The sequence below is a fragment of the Sphaeramia orbicularis genome, chromosome 8, assembly GCF_902148855.1.
Source record: "Sphaeramia orbicularis chromosome 8, fSphaOr1.1, whole genome shotgun sequence".
NCBI lineage: Eukaryota > Metazoa > Chordata > Actinopteri > Kurtiformes > Apogonidae > Sphaeramia > Sphaeramia orbicularis.
The window spans coordinates 55,146,015-55,155,628 of NC_043964.1; the positions used below are offsets into that span (position 1 = coordinate 55,146,015).

Genomic DNA, 9,614 nt, shown 5'->3' on the forward strand with positions numbered 1-9,614 from the left:
TTACCAAAATTAGTCAGTTGCCTGATAAAGGGTTAATGTGTAGCTGAGACAAAACCTTAACTACATCCACTTAAACCCAAATTAATTCAGATGTAGCAATAAGATTAATAAACTGAGTTTTTAGCTGTTGTTCTATCTTTTTTCTGTGTGGGGGTGTTTTTACTGCCCGAGTTAAACGTTGTCTTGCAGCTGCGACAAGAGATTTCTGTCTTTGCTTGGAACTATCTATCTATCTATCTATCTATCTATCTATCTATCTATCTATCTATCTATCTATCTATCTATCTATCTATCTATCTATCTATCTATCTATCTATCTATCTATCTATCTATCTATCCATCCATCCATCCATCCATCCATCCATCCATCCATCCATCCATCCATCCATCCATCCATCCATCCAAAATGTGTTGCTGGTGCTCTAATCTGATTTCATGGAAAACACTGAGTCTGTTTACATTCACACCAATACTCCGATCATTACCTGATTTCTGCAGTTATCAGATTATTATTGATCATATCAACAGGATAATCTGATCGTCTTTATCCGATAACAGCAGTAATCTGATTATGAGTAATCAGGTTAATACACCTAGATTTTTCCCCGATACTCCGCTGTCTTCACGCATGTACACAGGTTAATCAGATTTATTTTGTTCTCTTTACGTCTGCTCATATGTAAACGCAGTTAAAAATACTAGAGAACAGAAGTTACTTAATCAAATGTGAACAGAACACAATAACAGGAAGTTTAAGTCTACCATCACAACATTCGCACGTACTCCGAAAGAAATCCGATAATGGACTGGAGCGTGTAAACCAGGGTTTTTCAATTATCGCATTTCTCAAGTGCAAGATGGCGCTCCCCTGTGTGTGACATCACGTAGCCCTCTGAGTCAAATGTATTATTATTATTATTATTATTATTATTATTATTATTATTATTATTATTATTATTATTATTATTTCTCTTTTTTACAGTGTGTATTTGTGTCTGTCTGTGCAATAACTGTTTTTTATATGTTTTAGCTGTGTCTTTTTTAAACTCTGTGACTCAGGGAAATGCACAATGATGCCAATACACCTATACTGCGATGTATCTGTGCAAATGGCAGAATAAAGTCTATTCTATGTAAATGCGTTAGATCTGATTATTACAATTATCCGATTACTCCCAGATAGACTTTTATGGTAAACAGGCTCAATGCAGAACCCTGTAAGACAAGTGTTTTTCAACCTTGGGGTTGGGACCCCACATGGGGTCACCAGGAATTTCAAGTAATCGATAAAAAATAAAAAAAACGTACTAATAAAAAATATATGATGAGTTGACAGAGACAATCCTAATCCATAAAAGACATGACAAACCGTGGTTGTGAAACTGCAGCACTGTGGTTCTGTTTATCTGTCAAATGTTCATTGTGGTCAGTTTCAGATGCTGCAGCTCTTTCATAATTCATAGTTTCAGTTCTTGTTTGTTCAGTATTAATTGTCAGCTTTGTAAATCCAAGCTGGACTGACTGTACATATCCTGACCAAGGAAAATAATAGTCTCCCTTTGTGCAGTAATCTACACCTGGATTTACTTCCTCCATCAACAATAATATACATTATATGGACTAAATGTCCTCTAAAATTAACCTGTATTTGAAACATAGTATAGAAAACTATTACAGGATCAAAAACAAATGAATTTTAGCAAAAAAAAAAAAAAAGTCTCCATTTTGAATGTCTGGGGTCGCCAGAAGTTTGTGATGTTAAAATGGGGACAGGAAACAAAAAATGTTGGAACCACTTCTGTAAGACAAACGGAAAATGACAGCGTTCTGTCATACACTGATCTGACATCTGCACAGCAAAATGTTTTCCCCATCTTTATACTATTATGTTGTTGCCACGGTGTTTTAATCTGCCATGAAGAGAACAAAAGTTGGAAAAGTGTTTATAATCTACAAGAGAAAAGTCTGTTGCGGTGAAGTAGAGGAGAAAAAGAACGTAAAAGGGAAAGTGATTTAGAGAGCAGTTGAGGTATGTAATAGAGACAGTGAGGTGTGATTTAGGGCTGGGGGGTCGGCGGAGGAGCTGGGGGGCGCATTCTTGGCAAAGATGGAGTGTCATTTAATGCGGGTGTGAGTGTAGAAATTATTGCATGGCTGCTACACTTAGCGACTGTAGATGTGCCACATCAGTCATATGGCTGCTATCCCAGCTGAATGGGAATTACCCCATTAACGCAGGCTGAATGCTAACTGCTACAGCACATATTGGACCGGCAGCAAAGAGCTGAGCTAGCTAATGACGCTATGTCACTGTAATGGTGTGTCTCTATCAAGTGGCTGGGCCTCTGTGGGACACTTTAGCTCTTCATAGGTGCACCTCGGCCTCGACTCGTCTTCATCCTGACGCAGAATGACCTTCCGAATGCAGCTGAAACTGGAGAAAAGCTTCCTCCCCCATCAACGCTTGTTTGATGTAGCTTTATCTTCTGCATTACTACGGTCTTACTATAACTTTTAGGCTGTCTGACGTGGACAGGTTTTAAAATATCTGCCTCTTTATCCAACTTGGGAACCATTTGTGCTAATGATCCAGGTGCTTCCCGTATAGAAGGCAATTCTCCGGAGGCATCCTTCACCTGAATGTCCTCTGGGCTGTCGTCGTGGAGACAAAATACATGTGTTTACATTTTAGGTTGCATGTAGAAACTCCTACACCAGCATAGCAGACTTAGACCTTTGAGTCCTGATCTGCACTGGGGCAAGGTTCTAATAGTTTTGGATTTTTCATTCTAGTTTAGTTTTATTTAGTTTTGACTTTTTTTCTCTAACTCAGCTAGTTTTAGTTTTTAGAGCAGGTATGCTAATTTTTATTAGTCTTTGTTATTTTCTAAATGCTTAGTTTTGGTTTTAGTTTTGTCGTATTTTTTCTTCTCTGTCATATTCAAATAAACCCCAGACAGGACTCTGCTGCTTTCTCCCAACTTTGGTCTCCATGTTTCCAGGTAGAGTGGGGACCAGAAGACGACTGGAAACCACAAGTGAACACAAGTGACGGACCCTTAAATATCATATGGTGCCAGCAGAGAAAATTGCTTGAGGGAAATACATCGATTTCATAACAGTCCCACATTGACAAAGACGAAAACGAAGGGAATTTTATCCATAATTTTTATCCATTTTAGTTAGTTTTGTAAACACACAATACAGTTTCAGTTATCTATCATTTTTTTCTTTTAATTACAGGTTTTATTTTTTTCAGTTAATGAAAATGTTTTTACAATTTCAGTTTTCGTCATTTCATTAGTTTTCGTTAACAATAATAAACTTGCATTGGGGGAGACTGATGTATGTCACTCCAGTTCTTATGGAAGTTGGTGTGCTATACACGGGGCCGCCACGACCAATTGTGAGCCCCGTGAAAAGTAAATGTTACGGACCCTTCATAAAATTCAACATCCTGTAGATCTGTCGAAGCCGGGGGGCACATGTGGGGGTGCAGTCCATAACTAACGTAGGATACGCTGGTGTGAAACGAAACCGAAACTCAACATGCTTTTGACGTCCTACTCTCACCTTCTATTCCTCTACTATTCAGCGGATTTACATGGAATTCAGTCTTTGGTGGACGACATAAAAATTCAGCATGAGCTGGACGGTGTTGGATGGTGTGGGACAGTGTTGGACGGTGTTGGACGGTGTTGGACAGTGTTGGACGGTGTTGGATGGTGTTGGACAGTGTTGGACGGTGTTGGACGGTGTTGGACAGTGTTGGACAGTGTTGGACGGTGTTGGATGGTGTTGGACGGTGTTGGCCGGTGTTGGTTGGTGTTAGAGAGTGTGAGTCAGTGTTGGACAGTGTTGGACGGTGTCGGACGGTGTTGACAGTGTTGAATGGTGTGAGTCAGTGTTGGACAGTGTTGGACTGTGTTGGACAGTGTTGGACGGTGTGAGTCAGTGCTTTGGATCCTGCTCAGGGCTACACATTGGACATTGTAACGTCCCTTTCCTCCACATCCCTAGTCCCAATAAGGATGTCTCCCCTGGGTATTGTTGCTATATTGAGGGGGCCTGGACATCCTGGTTGTTCCCTGGAGAACATCTATCTATTCTGGAACCACAGTGTGAGTCTGAAAGCAGTGGGCGATCTGTCATTCATGCTATTAGTTCATGGTTCTCATCAGCGGTGGCCAAGGCCATTAGCCCACAGACATTAGCAGCAGCCATCAGCCAAGCCATTAACTCCTGTGAGTGCTTAAAGGCTACTGTCCCTCACAAAGACTCATTAAAGAGGGGGGGTGGGGGCAAGAGATGGGCATGGAGGGAGGTGGAGAGACAGTAAAAAAAAAAAAAAAAAAAAGGTGGGGGGCTGGGGTGATTCAAGACGAGCAGCATGGACCCTGATCTGCAGAAAAAGATGACGACAAAGGTTTGATCATTTTAATTCAACCCTTAAAGACCCAGACTGTGGTGGCACCAAGGTTATTATAGTTAACGAAAACTAACAAAATGACGAAAACTAGAATTGTAAAAACATTTTTGTTAACTGAAATAAATAAAAACTAGAATTAAAAGAAAAAAAATAACTACCTGAAACTGTATTGTGTATTTGCAAAACTAATTAAAACGTATAAAAATTATGGATAAAATTCCCTTAGTATTCGTCTTTGTCAATGTTGGGTTGATATGAAATCTATCTACCTATCTAGCGGCACCATATGACATGTAACGGTCCATCACTTGTGTTCACTTGTGGTTTCCAGTCGTCTTCTGGTCCCCACTCTACCTGGAAACATGGAGACTAAAGTTGGGAGAAAGCAGCAGAGTCCTGTCTGGGATTTATTTGAATACGACGACAGAGAAGAAGAGAAAAGATATTAAAAAAAATCTAAAACTAAACCAAAACTAAACTAAAACTAAGCATTTAGAAGAAAATCAAAACTAATAAAAACCAGCAAACCTGCTCTAAAAACTAATTAAAACTAACTGAATTAGAGAAAAAAAGTCAAAACTAAATAAAACTAAACTATAATGAACAATCAAAAACTATTAGAACCTTGGGTGACACTTCCCAAAACACTGTATCTCTATATTGAACTTCTCTTAAATGATTTATAACCATTTATTGGAATATATCTTCTTTACTTTGTGTTTTCTCAGTGTAAATCATGTATTTTCCTGTATTTAAGTCACTGATCATGTACATGTTCATTAAAGCTCAGATTAAAATTCATGGTTATTCTATCAGAACCAGAAAAAAATGAAGAAAAAGTTACTTTTTCTGCCAAATACATCAATTTCATTCATTTTGTGGCTGATTTTGTTCTTTTTGCTTAATTTTTATCATTTTTTAAAATTTATTTTATTCTTTCTGCTATATACTTTGGCTCTTTTTATTCATTTTTCACAAATTGAATTTTTTTTTTACTTAATTCCAGTCATTTTTTGCTATTATTATTATTATTATTATTATTACTATTATTACAAGTAGTAGTAGTATTTTTATTATTATCATTATCATTATCATTATTATTTGCTCATTTTACTTACTATTTAATACATATAATCAAAGAACCCAATGTGTCCATCCACATTCACTGATCCAACTTCATGGGTTTATTATTTTTCTTCAATTTCGTTCATTGTGTGGCTTATTTAGTTCTTTTTGCTTAATTTTTTGTCAATTTGTTATTATTGATTTTCTTCATTTTATTGATTACTTCAGCTGTTTTTGTTCATTTTCTTCTTAGTTATTATGTTGTTAAATTTGTTGCCTATTTTATTCTTTTTTAAACTTCATTCCAGTTCATTTTTGCTTAGTTTTTTCCACATTATTTTTTGTACTTTTTTCATTTGTTCTAGTTCATTTTATTTATTTAAAATAAACCCCAGTGTTTGCATCCACTGTCATTGATCCAACTCCATGGGTTTTACTGGTGAATCAATGTAGAAGATGACGGACAGTGTTTCCACAGTAACTACGGAGCCTATGAACGTCCAAATATGGTCATATGTGATGGCCATGATAAGATGAAGAACTGTATTTTACACCAATTACTGACATGTATTGATAGGATTAGTGGCTCAACCGGAATTAAACAGTTTAGATCAGTAGACGGTTTAGGTTAAAGGTGGATGTTTGGGTCTTTAAGGGTTAAAGGAGGACGTTTGGGTCTTTAAGGGTTAAAGGTGGACGTCTGGGTCTTTCAGGGTTCAAGGTGGACGTTTGGGTGTTTAAGGGTTGAGGGTGGACGTTTGGGTCTTTAAGGGTTAAAGGTGTACGTTTGGGTGTTTAAGGGTTAAAGGTGGACATTTGGGTCTTTAAGGGTTAAAGGTGTATGTTTGGATCTTTAAGGGTTAAAGGTGGACGTTTGGGTCTTTAAGGGTTGAAGGTGGACGTTTGGATCTTTAAGGGTTAAAAGTGGACGTTTGGGTGTTTAAGGGTCGAAGGTGGACATTTGGGTGTTTAAGGGTTAAAAGTGGACGTTTGGGTCTTTAAGGGTTGAAGGTGGACGTTTGGGTCTTTAAGGGTTAAAGGTGTATTTTTGAGTGTTTAAGGGTTGAAGGTGGACGTTTGGGTCTTTAAGGGTTAAAGGTGGACGTTTGGGTGTTTAAGGGTTGAAGGTGGACGTTTGGGTCTTTAAGGGTTAAAGGTGGACGTTGGGTCTGTAAGGGTTAAAGGTGGACGTTTGGGTCTTTAAGGGTTAAAGGTGGATGTTTGGGTGTTTAAGGGTTAAAGGTATACATTTGGGTGTTTAAGGTTTAAAGGTCGACGTTTGGATCTTTAGGGGTTAAAGGAGGACGTTTGGGTGTTTAAGGGTTGAAGGTGGACGTTTGGGTCTTTAAGGGTAAAAGGTGGACGTTGGGTCTGTAAGGGTTGAAGGTGGACGTTTGGGTCTTTAAGGGTTAAAGGTGGACGTTTGGGTCTTTAAGGGTTGAAGGTGGACATTTGGGTCTTTAAGGGTTAAAGGTGGACGTTTGGGTCTTTAAGGGTTAAAGGTGGACGTTTGGGTCTTTAAGGGTTAAAGGTGGACGTTTGGGTGTTTAAGGGTTGAAGGTGGATGTTTGGGTCTGTAAGGGTTAAAGGTGGACGTTTGGGTCTTTAAGGGTTAAAGGTGGACGTTTGGGTGTTTAAGGGTTGAAGGTGGATGTTTGGGTCTGTAAGGGTTAAAGGTGGACGTTTGGGTCTTTAAGGGTTAAAGGTATACAGGTTCTAATGGTACAAAAGGCAGGTTCTAATGGGATCAAATACATGTTCCTTTCACCTTACATGTGTTTTTATTGGATTTTTTATATTTACCTCTTTAATTTTTTTTTGTTTGTTTTGTTTTTTTCTGGCACTTAGGTATGGAACCAAATACGATAACTTCATTAACCTTGACTTTCTACATGACAATAAAAATTCTTGAGAAATTTCACTACTAATCAAGTCTTGCTCTGTCCTCCAATAACACACTAAGGTAGAAATGTTGAATTCCACAGTATTTCTATGAGTGAACTATAAAGGGTTCAGAGCAATGACCTGCACAGTCAAAGTCAAACACAGTTCCATGTGTGGAAAGAAGGTGTACTTTGTGACCAACAGATTTTGCTTCAGACATTAGTGGAAAAAAAATTAAATCATGAACTCAAACCATTTCCTGAAAGCAGCTGAAGAAATGAGGAAATAAAACTGAAAGTAGGCACGATACTTACATTATGCACCAGATATCTATAATATAAAAGAGAAGTGCACTGTGTGTGTGTGTGTCCGTACACAGCTGACTGCAGCAGTTTATCATACTTATGTATTTTTTGTCATTGAACAGACTAGTGAAAACGGTCAGTGGATCAGACCGATACTTTGTCAGATATTAGTCATGTTTAATACAGTAGTCTAATAATCACGTTGCCATGGTCATTACAGTTGACGGGACATGTAGTACCACGCTGCATGATGGGAAATGAAGTTAAAAACAGGAACGACACATTTACTAACTTCAGTCCCTGGATATCAGTATGAATATATTAACTGTTGTTTAAATTTTACATAATGATTTACCAAACTATTTTTATGTCAATACTTATAAAATACAGACTGACATTTTCTCCCTAAAGTCAGCTCTGCCCAGGATCAGAACTACCACATCTAGAACCTGTGGTTCCACATGGGTCAGCACACTAGTGTAGTATATTACATGTACAGGTCTGTGGTTTTGGGTAATAGCAAATCAGAAGACTGGTCCTAGAAGACTTAACCCAGTGTTTCTCAACCTTGGGGTCAGGACCCAATGTGGGGTCGCCTGAAATTTCTAGTAATTGATAAAAATAAAAACTTACTACTAAAAAATGTATGGTGAGTTTACAGAGACAATCCCAATCCATAAAAGACATGAGAAACTGTGAGTGTGAAACTGCAGCACTGTGGTTCTGTTTCTCTGTCAAATGTTCATTGTGGTCAGTTTCAGATGCTGCAGCTCTTTCATAATTCATAGTTTCAGTTCTTGTTTGTTCAGTATTAATTGTCCTCCTTGTAAATCAAGGCTGGACTGACTGAACATATCCTGACCAAAGAAAATAATAGTCTCCCTTTGTGCAGTAATCTACACCTGGCTGTACTGCCTCTGTTCACAACAATATACATTATATAAACTAAATGTCCTCTAAATTTAACGTTTATTTGCAACATAGTATAGCAACCTATGACATGATCAAAATCAAAACAATTTTAGCAAAAAAAACAAAGTCTGAATGTCTGGGGTCGCCAGAAATTTGTGATGTTAAAATGGGGTCATGAGCCAAAAAAAGGTGGGAAACCACTGACTTAACCCTTCATAGGCCGCTCATTGAAATACTTTGAAATTCAACATTTCAACCTTAGAGTGTTATTGGACATCGTCCTCTACCTCCTCATCAGTTGCCATGACAACAGTCTCCCTCCTCTTGCCATAAAACATACAAGCAGCTCTTGGTAAAAAGTAAACACGTGCAATCAGGGCATAAAATTAACACCCGCCAAGCGCCAATGGTGAGTGAAAAAATGGTTTGGCATCTAACACAAAAACACTCACCTGCCAGTGGCCGAGGGAAAATTCTGAATTTCATGTGAGTTTTTGTTTTCATACATTCAACCATTTCTGCCGAATCATTCTAAGCAGGTTACTGACACAGACTCAGACACGTCTGACTCAGGCTGATCATGTGATCATTACCTGAGCCAGAGTCAGGTCGGTGCCACAGGTGATAGTACCACCTGTGGATGAGTGTGGATCCAAGTTCATATTCCTAGAATGACCGGCTTCCGCGACCCGCCTCTGAGAGCCTCCACCCACCAGACGGTCCAGGGCCAGCTCCTGTGCAACACAGGCTCGACTTTGAGGCCAGGAAGACATCCCGCGGTGGGTTTTCCCCACCCTTCCTCTGCGGACCTGCACCGGTTCTGGCACAGGAGATCAAGATGCTCTGTCTCCCACTTATGTCTTATCCACTATTATTCAATGATGCAAAATTAACCCTTCGATGCATGAATTATGAGAAACTTAGTCAAGATTTTTTTCCTGAGCGTTTTTGTTCCTCTTTAGGCATGAAAAAAACAAAGAGATTGAATTTTATATTAATTAGCCTATTTTTCATGGAGT

General features: G+C 38.6%; 1 long non-coding RNA gene across 1 annotated transcript in view; it reads right to left on the reverse strand.

The window, feature by feature from the left end:
• Positions 1-9,302, reverse strand: part of LOC115423539 (uncharacterized) — a 32,962-nt gene extending 23,660 nt beyond the window's left edge. The window contains exon 1 of the long non-coding RNA XR_003935981.1: positions 9,227-9,302. This is a non-coding gene — a long non-coding RNA (uncharacterized LOC115423539). The remainder of the gene's footprint in view (positions 1-9,226) is intronic.
• Between the last annotated feature and the right edge of the window lie 312 nt (positions 9,303-9,614).